The sequence below is a fragment of the Schistocerca cancellata genome, chromosome 7 (assembly GCF_023864275.1).
Source record: "Schistocerca cancellata isolate TAMUIC-IGC-003103 chromosome 7, iqSchCanc2.1, whole genome shotgun sequence".
NCBI classification, from domain to species: domain Eukaryota; kingdom Metazoa; phylum Arthropoda; class Insecta; order Orthoptera; family Acrididae; genus Schistocerca; species Schistocerca cancellata.
The window spans coordinates 139,507,828-139,522,475 of record NC_064632.1 but is presented as its reverse complement, the minus strand read 5'-3'; positions in this window follow the sequence as shown (position 1 = coordinate 139,522,475).

Genomic DNA, 14,648 nt, shown 5'->3' with positions numbered 1-14,648 from the left:
CCCGTAGAAGAAACAGAACCGTAGAAAAAAAATTACGTCATTTCAAAAAAGAACTTTCAGATGAACGAATCACCGACGTTGTGAATCTAATTACAGTCGTAGTCAGATACAACTATTTTGAATCTAATGAACAACTGTATCAGCAACCTGACGATCTCGCTATGGAAAATCCGTTAGTTGGTATCCTTGCAGACATTTTCATTAACTCTCTAGAAGAAAAGTTCTTCAACTGTTTCTCAGCTACAACGCTAGGCATTCTCTCCTATTTTAGTTATGTCGATGATATTTTAGTCATCTACAAAGGACCTGTCGATGGCATTGACCGTATTTTCAATCTCTTTCATCAAGAGAGAATATCCCTGAATTGCGAACTCGAAAACGAGGTCCGTCGATTGAATTTTCTTGACTTGACGTTTACGGTGGAAGAAAATAATATCTCATTTTATGTTTTTTCGTAAAGAAACATATACCGATCAGATCGTACCTGTATCTTCTATGCATCCACAACCTCATAAGAACGCTTTCTTTCACTCTACTGTTAACAGAGTTGCTTCTATTCCACTTTCGAAAGAAATTTCGAGGAAGAAATTAATTTAATCAAAACGATAGCAGTTGACAACGAATACGAACCTACCATTGTGGATAACGGCCTTAAAAAGTAAACTGTTAAGAGTTACTACACTCGGCACCTCATTGAGTCCACCCTAAACAAGAAGTTTTTATCCATTCCTGTCTTGGGCCCATCTATCAGATTCAACGCGTTCTTAATAATAAATACAACTATAACGTCGCCTTTTCAACCAATAACAGTTTGAAAAAAAGTTTTATTCATTATTTAAAATCGACCCGTTCCCCTTTGAAAAATTCTGGAGTCTATAACATTTTTTGCGACATTTACTCTTCTTACTACATAGGACAAACAGGATGCGCCTTTACAGTCAGATAGAAAGAATATCTTTTAAGAAAAAATGGTACTAACACCCAAAATTCGTATTTTGCCGACCACCTTCTGATTACAGGTGAAGCGCTTAAAGCTGTTCACGATATCAACATTTTGGAAACTGAGAAGAAAGGGTGAAGATTTTTTGTTCTCGAAGAATTAGAAATTTCTAAACGTCTTTCTCGAAATGATGGCTTCATTCTTAATGATCAGCAACAATTATATAATAAAAGCTTCTTCAACGGTATAGATCCCTCGTGCAGTTAACAAAATATTTTTTCTATCTAAGTCGTTTCATAATTTTTTGTTCATTAAATGATTTATATTAACTACATTTCATGTTATACCATTTTCCTACTCGCTGAGTTATTCAACTCCGTTTTTAATTCTGTAATGGCGTTTTCAGCTTTTAACCTGTACTTCTGAGCTCTTATGTAGAGAAATTGTTAACATGTCTGCTGCTGTCAGATAAAATATTGCCACTTACTTCATGTGTTAAATGATGTTCATCACAATATTCGACTGCCTATATTTTGTATGTTAAGTAGCCTGTTTGTATTTGCGGCTACTAGATGGCACTTTCGGTGTAATGTTCACTGCCCGCAATTGCAAACGCGGGAGCCTCAGTCTGATGCTACCGCAGCTCGACATGTGTGAGCAGCTCATAGTGGCTTGCCTTCAATGTTTTCTATTTCAAAATTTTGTGACTAAAGTTTTATCGGACCCACAGACTGCACCGCGCGGAGATATCTTCCCCGGTCCGCAGCAACCGACCGACTGCCTGCTGGTCCGTCCGCGGCTGCGGCTCCGTCGCGACTGCACTGCTGGTGCGGTTCTCACTCACTTCCAGACACACGACGGCGGGAATACTGGCTCGGACCCAACCATGCAGAGGAAACACGCCCACTGGCTAAACGATATCCCGGCACCAGGAAAGAACCGACCCAAGTTGCACATGATGTAATTGGAGGGGACCAGAAGCGCTCAGAGAACCAGTTACACGTCGCCCGATGAGACGAAGCACTGCCCTCAGAATGCCGACAACACCTAAAATAGTCCTCAATGGAAATAACGCAAACTACCCACACAACCTGAGAAACACTGCACGAAGACCTAAACGATACCCAACAGTCACTAAGCACGCATGAAGACAAGTCGGGAGTCGGTGCACAAACACACACACACAGCCGACTCATGAACGATCGGCCATCCACCACGACCATGGCCCGGCTCAAGTGATGCGTGGCGGCAGGGTCGGGCGAGCCATATCGACGCAGACCTCACTGCTCCAACCCGACTGCACTAGTGCCGCATTTCAACTCCCCCCCTGGTAGGTCCGGACTGCAGTCCAGACACAACTAACTGGCAGACCAGAACTCCCAACCCGAACTGTGCCTTACGTCAGACAACGACCGGGAAGTAATAGCAGTCGAGCAAAGATACTACGAGACGGGATATATCAAAATAAATGGCTCTGAGTACTATGGAACTTAACATCTGAGGCCATCAGTCCCCTACACTTAGAATTACTTAAACCTACATAAGGACATCACACACATCCATGCTCGAGGCAGGATTCGAACCTGCCACCGTAGCGGTCGCGCGGTTCCAGATTGTAGCGCCATAACCGCTCGGCCAAACCCGGCCGGCTGGGGATATATCGATACGCACTGCTGACCCCGTTCACGGTCAAGCAAAGCAGCAACTGACTGACAGTAGTAATTTAAATTAACGTAGTGCGATGGAAGTACGTTAAAAACAGGGTGTAAAATACATGATGGAAGGAATACGAGCCACGCACGGCTCAGTCTTGAAAGGAGGATACAGGATGAACGTCAACAAAAGTCAAAAAAAAATGGTTCAAATGGCTCTGAGCACTATGGGACTTAACATCCGTGGTCATCAGTCCCCTAGAACTTAGAACTACTTAAACCTAACTAACCTAAGGACATCACACACATCCATGCCCGAGGCAGGATTCGAACCTGCGACCGTAGCAGTCCCCCGGTTCCGGACTGAGCGCCTAGAACCACTAGACCACCGCGGCCGGCCAACAAAAGTCAAACAAGGATAATGGAACGTAGTAGAATTAAATCAGTTGGTGCAAAGGGATTTAGCTTAGGAAACGAAACACTTATCTTAGTTGATCTGTTTTGTAATTTGTGCAGCAAAATAACTGATAATATCCGAAGTAAAGAGAATACAAAATGTGGACTGGGAATGGCAAGAAAAGCGCTACTGTAGACGAGAAACTTCTTAACATCGAATGTAGGTCTTTAAGTGTCAGAAAGTCGTCTTTGAAAATATTTGAATTAAGTGTAGCTATGTATGAAAGCGAAAAATGGACGATAAATAGGTAATAGAAGATACAGAGCAATGTTGAAGAACACATGGGTAGATCACGTAACTAATGAGCAAGTGCTGAACTGAACTGGTAAGAAAAGAAATTTGTGGCATAACCTGACGAGAAAAGGAATCGTTTGATAGAACAAATTCTGAGACATCAAGGGGTACCGAATTTAGCATTGGAGTTAAGTGTGTGGTTGGGTGGGGGGGGATGAATTCAGTAAGCAAATTAAGAAGGATGTAAGTTGCAGCAGTTATTCGGAGAAGAAGAGGACTGCACAGTACAGAGTAGAATAGAGAGCTGCATTCAGATCAGTCTTCGCACTGGAGACACAACAGCAGCATTTCATTAAATCGAAAGAGGAAATAATCTTCGATAGGCATAATTCAGTACATAGAAAAGTCAAAACGACCTTCAGTGAAATGAAAAACAGAGGCGGCAAAGAGAATCTTAAACGCAGAGGAGAGAAGGGATGGGTGGAAAGAGTACACTGAAGTCCTATATGAAGGGGAAGATTTATCTGATGACGATATAGTGAGAGAAATTGGAGTTTATATGCAAGGTATAGGTGACACAATATTATAGTCAGAATTCAGAAGAGCCTAAGAAGACTTAAGATCAAATAATAAATAATGAAGAAGAGATAGATAACATTTCACCGCAATTTCTAACAACCAAACGACTATATAAGTTGGTGTGTGTAATCGTTGTGATAGGCGAAATATCATCAGACTTTCGGAAAAATATCATCCACAGAATTTCGAAGATGGGAGGGGAAGGTAAGTGCGAGAACTATCGCACATTCATCTTAACAGTTTACGCATCCAAGTTGCTGACAAGGATAATATACAGAAAAATGAAAAGAAAATCGAGGATCTTTTAGATAACGAACCATTTGACTTTGGGGTAGCTAAAAGCACTAGAGGGGCAGTCGTGGGGTTGCACTTGATAATCAAAACCTGGAAAAAGCATTCGACAATTTAAAATGGTGCAAGATCTTCGAAATTCTGAGAAACTTTTTAAGTAGGCGACAGATAATAAACAATATATACAAAACCAAGAGGGGACAATAAGATAGGAAGACCAAGAGCAAAGAGCTCTAATTAAAAAGGGTGCAAGACAGGAATGTAAACTTTCTCCCCCGCTGTTCAGTATACATGTAGAAGAAGCAATGACGGAAAAAGAAAAAGGTACAGAAGTCGAATAAAAATTCAGGGTGAAATGCTACCAATGACGAGATTCGTTGATGGCATTCCTATCCTCAGTCAGTTGAAGAAGAGCTACAAAATCTGTTAAATTGAACGGACAGTCTGGATTGAGTATAAACCGGAGAATGACGAAAGTACGGAGAAGTAACAGAAATAAGAATAATGGCAAGGTTATTATAAAATATCGTGATCATGAAGTAGTCAATGTTACGGAATTCTGCTACGTTGCAAGCAAGGTAAGTCCTGACGGACGAAGCAAGGAAGACATAAAAAAGAGACTTGCGCAAGCAAAGAGGGCGTTTGCGGTCAAAAGAAATCTACTAGTATCAGACACAGGCCTTAATTTTAGGAATACATTTCTGAAAACATACGTATGGAGTACAGTATTGTATGGTAGTGAATCATGGACTATGGGAAAACTGCAACTGGAGAGGAACCGAGTGTTTGAGGTCAGTGACAGTGGAATATTCACTCCTGATGAGTGGCAGCTCATGGCACCTAATTATTGTATAGGTTCTATGAGACATGAGGAAATGACTGGAAGTACTTACATGCTTTATTGTAGGACCTGAAGATGATACGATTGTAGCGTTGAAACTAGTAGTCTGAATAATTAATACTTTGAAAATACAACTGTGGTGTTCCACCCCATTACTTATATTGTCAGCCGCTGTCCCACGTCCCAAGAATGATTAATTTTCATAAATAACTGACGACGCTATGTCTGACATGAAGAGGTTTGGTCTGAAGAGGTTGGCACAGGAGAGGAATTCGTGGCGGGTCACATCGAACTAGTCAGAAGACTCCTAACTTAAAAAAGAAAAATTCAATCTCTTCCTTCTCCTACACTTTTTACGCTTCGATCCTTTTCTGCTCTCCACGAAGTCCATGATCTGCTGTTCCAGACTTACTTTCTCAGAAATTACTTCTTCAAATTAGGACCAATATTTGATACCAGCAGGTTTATTTTGGCCAGGAATGTCATCTTTCCTTGTACTAGTCCGCTTTTTATGTCCTCATTGCTTCGTCCGTTGCATTTTACTTTGCTTCCAACGTAGTTGAATTTCTTCGCTTGCTATTGCTTGATACCCACCTATGACAGTAAGTTTTGTCACTAATCTCCCCTCAGTTGGTCCTCATTACTTTCATCTTTCCTCGGTTTACTGTCTATCCATATTCTGTGCTCAGTAAAGTGTTTGTTCTATTGAGTATTCCTATCTCGCTTTCTCTGAGGATAGGAACACTGACCCCAGCGTCCCACATTATTGCCTTCTTTCGGCCCCGAGTTACAATGTGCTCCCATTCCTATGCAGACATTCAGACATCTCATTCAAAGCGACCCCAGGGAATCATATCATTAATATTCTTTCACTATGAATTTTAATCCCACTCCTGAAACTATCTTTTATATACGTCATCATTTCTTCGATATACAGATTGAACAGCCGAGGGGAAGCACTGCAGCCGTGACTTACACCTTTTTTAATTCGAGGTTTCGTAACTGAATTTACATTATTTTTGTGCCTTTTTGGTTCCTACGTATATTTTACGCTATCTGGTGAAGATTTTCCGGATCATATTAGTGAATTGTCTCTCCCATATGCCATTACTACGGCTGTTTTATGAGAGGGTTCAGCGTCATGCTGATGTAAAACTAGTCATCGTTTCCGAACAATTCCTCTGCTGTACGCAACACAAAACCGTATAAAAATTGTTCATTCCCTTCATCAATTAATTTTTTCTTAAGTGCAATAAGAGGAACACACCAGAACTACGAAAAACATCCCATACAGTAAAATCTCCTCGGTACTTTACTGGTGGCACTATACATGTTGGGAAGAAACGTTCTCCAGGTATTCACCAACCCATACCCTCCCAGCGGATGGCCACAGGGTATAGCACGATTTATCACAATAAATCTATCACTTCCAGTCAGCCACTGTCTAGTGATGTCACTCTATACACCACCTCAGAAGCCACTTTGCTTTGACACGTTCACTGTAGCCAACGCACAGTCACTGTGCAAGCAGGGCTGCAGGTAGCACTTTGGAATTCGCAAGTGGTGCCTTCCGCTGGCTTCTTGCAAAATTTTGCAACCACCTTCCGCAGTCTTGATGTCCCCTGTCCGCCAGTATATGTGTTCTGCCTGGTCTCCTTTCAGCTGTGTGACATGCCTGCGCTAGCAGGCCAGAGGGGATTAGGTTGTGGAAAGGGGCCAAAACGAGTTCCTGTCACTTGCACTCAACTTACAAACTTTATTTGTCCACACACAATATTACAAAAGGATGCAAAACATTCAAAGTTTTAGTCGATCTCCTTTAATTACCTTTAGATAGGCTGAAGGCCACATTCAAAATCCAAGGCGCAAGAGCTAAGCAAGAAACTAAAATACTAGGTTCTTCTGGAGGTTTCACCTTTTAAGGCCAAAAACCATTTTAAATCTTCAATCTAAGCAAGCTGAAGGCTTTAGCAATTTAATTTGAATGGAACTTTGCTGAAGGCCGGCTATAAATCAATAATTTAACGGCTTAGGCCTAGAAAGAAGAATTTAAATTTAAAAGGCAGGCCTTATCTTAAAACATTTGATGTTAAATTCGGCTAAAGGACCCATATAAAAGCATGACAATCTTATGTCCTGAAGGGCAAGACAGAATCATTATTTTAACAGATATTAAAACTCGGCTGAAGGCCATACATCAACACATTAATTTAAACTCAACAGGGAAGTTACTATGTAACAAGCACGGAACGGCGCTCAGAAGTTTCCAAGGGTCGGCCTGGAAGTGTAACACTAACGCCTGCTTAGGCTAGACAGGCAGCCTGACCAACAATCTCTTAATCGGAAGGCAACCCAACCGACAGACACCCGACGAACCAACCAACTACCTGATTTCGGTCACCAGACCGACGGCACTCCAACCAAAATTCCAGCGAGGCGAAGAGACCAGTAACACTCGTCTTCAAATATTGGTGTGTTAATAAGCTCGTCTTTCGCTATGGCTTACTCCTATCTCCCTAAGAATTTCCATGTCGAATGTCGTCTGAATCCGTGTGTGTGTGTGTGTGTGTGTGTGTGTGTGTGTGTGCGTGTATTTTCGTGAGTGCTGGGTACGCTCAACGTCGGGGATATGACCGTCGTCGAATGACTTGTCTAGGTAGACAAAACTACAAACATGTCTTGATGTTTCCTAAGTCTTGCGTCCATCATCAATCGTAACTTCGTAACCTACCTCTGTGTTGCCAGTCACCCAGTGTGCGGTCAATTTTCTTGTTCATACTTCTGTGTATTATTCTTACCAGAAACTTGGAAAGGTGAGATTTTAGGCAGTCTTTGCGACTTTTCTGATACTTATTTGTCTTTGGTGTCTTCTAAATTGAATGGATGATATTCTTTCGAAAGTCTGATTGTATCTCCAGTCTCGTAGATTCAAGACACCAGCTTGAACAATCGTCTGTTTACCATTTCTGCCAATAATTTTTTGGACCATTGTTCTAGGAAACAGCAACGTAACAGTATTATAATTATTTAATAAACGCAGTCGTGGTCGCATACAAGCTGTTACTTTATATTTGTTGATGACCGGTCTGTGCTGGCGTTGAGAACACCGCAGTGTTACCTTTTCTTTGGTTATTCAATATTTTTATCATCGATACCTCCACCTTGTCAGTCCCATGCCAGAATTCAAATGGGTGCTACCCCGGTATTTTCCGCCTATGGAGAGATCATCATGACTATTTTCCAGTTACAGGTCGTATTTCCTGTGGATAAACATGACGTGTCTTTAAAACACTGAGTTCCGTTGCCTTCGGCATCCTCATGCCGTTGATAATCGATAACTCTTCCGCCTTTCAGGCATAGTTTCCCAACCCAAGGGCAAGTTAGTGCCTCGAAGCTATGTCCGCTCCTTCGCGCTCTTTGAGAAGGTTTTTGGCAAAATGAGGGTGATTCCTTATACCGTATGTTATTCGACCGCCATTGCTTACGATTTATTGTTCAAAATTTAAACAATGGCTGAGATCTACACAACCCAGGATGAGTTGTTTGTTATTTAAAGACGCTACTCCCTGTTCATGGCAGGGTAATTAAGGTTCGGGAAATGGGGCGTGTGCCCTGACCCAATATCAAAAGAGGCAGGCAAAAACCAGTGAGTAAGGGGAAAAGAAAAGAGGTTTAAAGGGAGGTCGACTTAGGACCGGAGAGACAAAGAAACAGCAGAAGAACGGAGTGCACGAGATAATGCCAGTGATGTATTTCATACATGAGTGGATCCAGACTGAACTGTTACAAAATTTTTAAAAACAGTCTTAATCGCAGCCGATGTTAACTTCAGACCGGTTTCGGCCTCTTAGTTACAGGCCATCGGCAGGGCAGAAAAAAACCGGGGTAGCACACATCTGAATTCTGGCATGGGACTGACAAGGTGGAGGTATCTATGCGAAAAACATTGCACCATCTGCGTGACGGTGATGGCACCTGACCCGCTGTGGAGGCCTCAGCTACAGTGACTCAGGCCTCCACAGCGTGTCAGGCGCCATCAGCGTCATCCAGATTTGCAAACCCTGATGATGGTCCGTAATTAAAAGGCCGAAACTAGTCAGAAGTTAACATCGGCTGCGATCAAGACTTCGAGATTCACCAAAAGTTAATGTGCAGCCTAACGTCTGAAGCTTACAGTCCCTGTTTCTTCTGCGAAAACCATTACAGGACAGTTGTATCTGGACATGCTGGAAAATTTGCTGGTGCCACAAAAGGAGACCGACAGTCTGGACTTCATGTACCAAAAGGATGGTACCCCACATCACTTCCATCATTGTTGTTGTTGTTGTGGTCTTCAGTCCTGCGACTGGTTTGATGCAGCTCTCCATGCTACTCTATCCAGTGCAAGCTTCTTCATCTCCCAGTACCTACTGCAACCTACATCCTTCTGAATCTGCTTAGTGTATTCATCTCTTGGTTTCCCTCTATGATTTTTACCCTCCACGCTGCCCTCCAGTACTAAATTGGTGATCCCTTGATGCCTCAGTACATGTCCTACCAACCGATCCCTTCTTCTGGTCAAGTTGTGCCACTAACTGCTCTTCTCCCCAATTCTGTTCAATACCTCCTCATTAGTTATGTGATCTACCCATCTAATCTTCGGCATTCTTCTGTAGCACCACATTTCGAAAGCATCTATTCTCTTCTTGTCCAAACTATTTATCATCCATGTTTCACTTCCATGCATGGCTACATTCCATGCGAATACTTTAAGAAGCGACTTCCTGACACTTAAATCAATACTCGATATTAACAAATTTTTCTTCTTCAGAAACGCTTTCCTTGCCATTGCCAGTCTACATTTTGTATCTTTTATATCCTCTCTACTTCGCCCATCATCAGTTATTTTGCTCCCCAAATCGCAAAACTCATTTACTACTTTAAGTGTCTCATTTCCTAATCTACTTCCCTCAGCATCACCAGACTTCATTCGACTACATTCCATTATCCTCATTTTGCTTTTTTTGATGTTCATCTTATACCCTCCTTTCAAGACACTGTCCATTCAGTTCAACTGCTCTTCCAAGTCCTTTGCTGTCTCTGACAGAATTACAATGTCATCGGCGAACCTAAAAGTTTTTATTTCATCTCCATGCATTTTAATTCCTACTCCGCATTTTTCTTTTGTTTCCTTTACTGCTTGCTCAATATACAGATTGAGTAGCATCGTGGAGGGGCTACAACCCTGTCTCACTCCCTTCCCAACCACTGATTCCCTTTCATGTCCCTCGACTCTTATAACTGCCATCTGCTTTCTGTACAAATTGTAAATAGCCTTTCGCTCCCTGTGTTTTACCACTGCCACCTTCAGAATTTGAAAGAGGGTATTCCAGTCAACATTGTGAAAAGCTTACTTCCACCATAATGTTCGTGAATTCTAATACAGGAAATTGAGAAACCGATGTATCGGTCGTGGTGGGGTTGATGATCAGCAATTCATGTTATGGCCTCCATGCTTTCCCGATAATCACAGGCGGTCTTTTGTGTGGGATTATGCGTAAGATTCCCTGTTTACGCTTCCTCTACCAGCAAATCTACGAGACCTGCGAGGTCACATCATCAATGCTTTTGAGCAGATTGATAGGGACATGCTGCGCCGAACGTGGGAAGAACTTCATTATCTGCTTGATATCCGCAGAATCAGGGGAACACATGGAGCGCTGCAGATATGAGAAAAAAACTTAAACAGTTTTCCTACGTTGTGCAAACCCCGTTGAAAATATGTTGAATGATATATAAAATCGCTTCGGTCACTTATAATAACCTTGTATTTGTATAGTGTAGATGACTGCAACAGACACTCGAATATTCAACTGGAGTAAGTGCCCTGCTACAAGACGTCGTTTTGTTTGTCAACATTACTGTGCGCAATCAGCAAAACAAAGCATGAGGAGAGAATAAGAATACCTTTCACGTTTATACCGTTGCGTATATTTGAGGTCGAAAAAAAAACGTGTTTCTTTTCTAGTAATATTTGTTTATTCCAACAAGTTTTCGGCTTATTGGACCATCATCAGGAAACAACTTATTAGAGTGAGTATTAGTGTGTAGGAAACAAAAGATTGATTATAACTCAATTCAATACGCACAGAGCCTTTGATTGTAATTTTAGACGAGAAATGTCAAATAAAGCGCTCATCACTCATTTTATGCACCAAGCGCTTTGAATTAAACTGTAATGAAACACTGGAAATACATACTTAATGGATGCAGTTGGTACGGCGATCAATGACAAGAAAGGAAGTAATTTATTTGTACGTAGAAACATTCATCATGCGGAGCTACTGTTCCAAATATTATCTTTATCGAAATGGCTCTCGAAATGCTGGAAATAAAGACTCTGTGGAGTGCGAGAGAAAAAAGATAGACTTAAACGGCGGATGAGTGATTCGTGGGAAATACTAAGGAACGTCCCAATACTGAGAACGGAGGTAGAACTCTATTTTTACCGCGAGCCGTCCCCCAACACCAGCGCTCACAGGACCGCAAACCGCCCCCTTTTGCTGCTACAGAAAATTTTAACTCCAGCATCCATTCGTCCTTTTAACAACAGACTATTTGTTCGGGAGTCCGACAACAATTACTGAGCCTTCTGCGCACTCCTCTCTCATGTTTCCCAACCCCCCTCCCCTCTCTCACTCTTCGCTTTTTTCCTCGTCTTTTTATCCCTCTGACTCTCTCTCGCTCCACCCTTTGATGGCACCCTCCTCAGAGGAGGAAGGAAGAACGGCGCCCCCCCCCCCCCCCTTTCAGCAGGGCCCGGCGATATGGCGAGCGGCTGGGATGCCTCGCAAACGGCGCCGGCCTTCCTGCGGAATGACCGAATAAATTCGCCGGCGCGCCTATCGCGACCGTTTGTCCCGGCGGCGCGGCCTGGATATTGTTTCAGCCGCCGTACATAATGGGCGCGGGCATTCCTGCCGCGCTCTTTTGTTGCCGCCTACGCACGCTCGCGGTTCCTCTGAAAGATCTGCGAGAAGAAAAGAAATATTAATCACGGGGGACGCCATCGCGGTAGGACGGCTGGGCGCAGTATGAAACATAAGGCCGTGCGACTCCGAGCCCCCACTTTCTGTGGTGCGACGATTTAATTTCCCTGCTTTTACGCCATGTACACGATTACTACGGAACGCAGCTTTTCTATCCCACGAGTCTTGCCGACACTGGTGTACCCTCGGTGTTTCTCTGAGCGTAGCACATACACTGTAACAAAATATTTGCGACCTCTGAAACTCTCTCTCTCTCTCTCTCTCTCTCTCTCTGTTTCCAGATCCCTCCCTCCCTCCCTGCCTGTGTGTGTGTGTGTGTGTGTGTGTGTGTGTGTGTGTGTGTGGGTAGGTGGGTGGGTGGGTGGGTGGGTGGGTGCGTGGATGTGTAAGTTACGCTTGCGCGTGTGCGCGCGTCTTTCACGTTCTGCACTACTACCTTTCAGGCTGCTGTCACACTGTCGACTTAGTCGCGGCCATCAGTCACTGCAATGCACGACTATCATGCGACTGAGTCGCGCGACAAAATCGCCGCACACGCTACCAAACTGCCCTGTTCAGACTCTGTAGGAAAAGCGTGTGCTTGTGCATTTAAGAAAATAATAAATATTTCATGGCAGAAACGAGAAAGAGGTCTTCCGTTCGATAGTACATTGGGTGTTCAATAAGTAATGTAAGACATTTTTTACAGAGCCAATTAGGTTTAAAAAATGCGGAATTCGTTAAGGGGCTCCGGAACGCCCTATACTTGCAATGTTAAAATAACGCTTATAAATTACATCTTTCCTCACAAAGTATTTGAGGTAGGAAGTTGAACTTTTATTTATTGGAATATGGGCTACAACTTAACACAGGGATTTTACAAAATTTTAGTTCAGTTATTAAAGATGATTTTTTTCAATTTAATGAAAATTCACAACATTTTTTTGCAATTTTTAATTTACATATTCAGAAATATACAGTTTTTTGGAAAAAGGCTGTGCTAAATTATGCAGAAGGTACTGTGTAACATTTACTGAAAGTTTGAAACAAATATGTTTCGAAGATCCTTAGAAAACATGTAATTAGTATGAGAAAATAAAAGTTTTGGGAATCGAGCGACAAAGATTGGATTAACTTTTTAGTTCATTCCAGGTCCATATGATGGATTATCTTCATCCTCTGCAAACTCCTCCTCCAGCTTCCTCTTGTTCCTCCTCCTGTTTACTCTTGCTTGTATTTCTGGACTCTTTACAGCCCTGTCTGCAGCCCGAAGGCGTTCCTTGTCTAAGGCAAGCATCGCTCGTACCATGTTAGAACCTATCTTCATTGGCATATTTCTAAATACCTTGCACCTTACAATGTTGCCATCATTGAAAGTCGCAACAGCATCATACACACCAAAGTGAAGTGTTTCTATTCCAACAAATACAGTCTTGGGGATTCTCGACCATATAACACTTTACACTTTCATTGGGGTTTTGAGTTTTTCCGTGAATACACTTTTTCAACAGTTCAGGCGCTGCTAAGTCTCTGAAAATAGGTTAGCCACAACACATACTTTATCTCACATCACTAAAATGTACCTGATGAACACGGACGTTAATAATAACACCATTTGACAGCAGTTTAACAGCGCCACAGTGGGTCACGCCCATGTAGAACACATTTCAAAAAAAATTTAAAAATAGTTGTAGTCTTCGGAATTGAATGAATTATATATCTATTAAAAGGTAATAGTCTGCAGATTCAGAAAACGCAAAAAAGTAAAAATTGAACTTTTCATGATTTTGAGCCTTTCCGGAGCCCCTTAAGGGACACCCTGGAAAATTTGCGCGTCAGGCCCTGTACTTTCATGATGTTCCAATAGGTGGGGCACTACATCGTCTTCGAAACGGCTTCTGTAACGAAAGTGCGTTCCAGGCAAGAAGTTGTCATTGGGTTGGTTTTGGTGGAAAATCAGAGCATTGTAGTTATTCATAGACGCTTGGAAGCAGTCGACTGGGACCTACCAGTGAACACAAGCATGATGAGTCTTTGTGCGAGACGCCTATCAAGGTCTCGCAAATGTATCTGATCTCCCGCATGCCGTCGGGCCGCACACAGTTATGACTCCTGCAGTGCTGGAACATACGGACACTCTCATTCTGGGGGATCGAAGGGTAACAATTAAACACCGCGCTGCATAACTGTAACTCTCTGTTGGTGTGCTGACACACTCACCCACTAGTTGGGTTCTCAAAGGCGTGCTCCCGATGGGTGCCTTGCTGTCTGACAGAAGACTGTAAAGATCAATGAAGGGCCATCTGTACGGAATTGTTTGCGCATTGTGAGGCTGATCCTAAAAATTTCTCAAACGTCGTCACAGGTGATGAAACATGGGCTCATTACTTCAACCTAGAAAGGAAACGGCTATCCGTGGCGTGCGCCAGACCACCACTCTCCTGAAGAAACGGTTCAAAGCTGCACCCTCAACCGGTAAAGTCGTGCCGACGGTCGTCTGGGACTCTGAGAGGATTATTCTGTTTGATCTCCTCCAGGATGGTGCCACGATCAACTCTGAAGTCTATTGTGTTACCCTCAGGAAATTAAAGAAACGAAGACTTGTCGCCACAAGAACGCACACGAGCTTCTCCTTCTCTGTGACAAC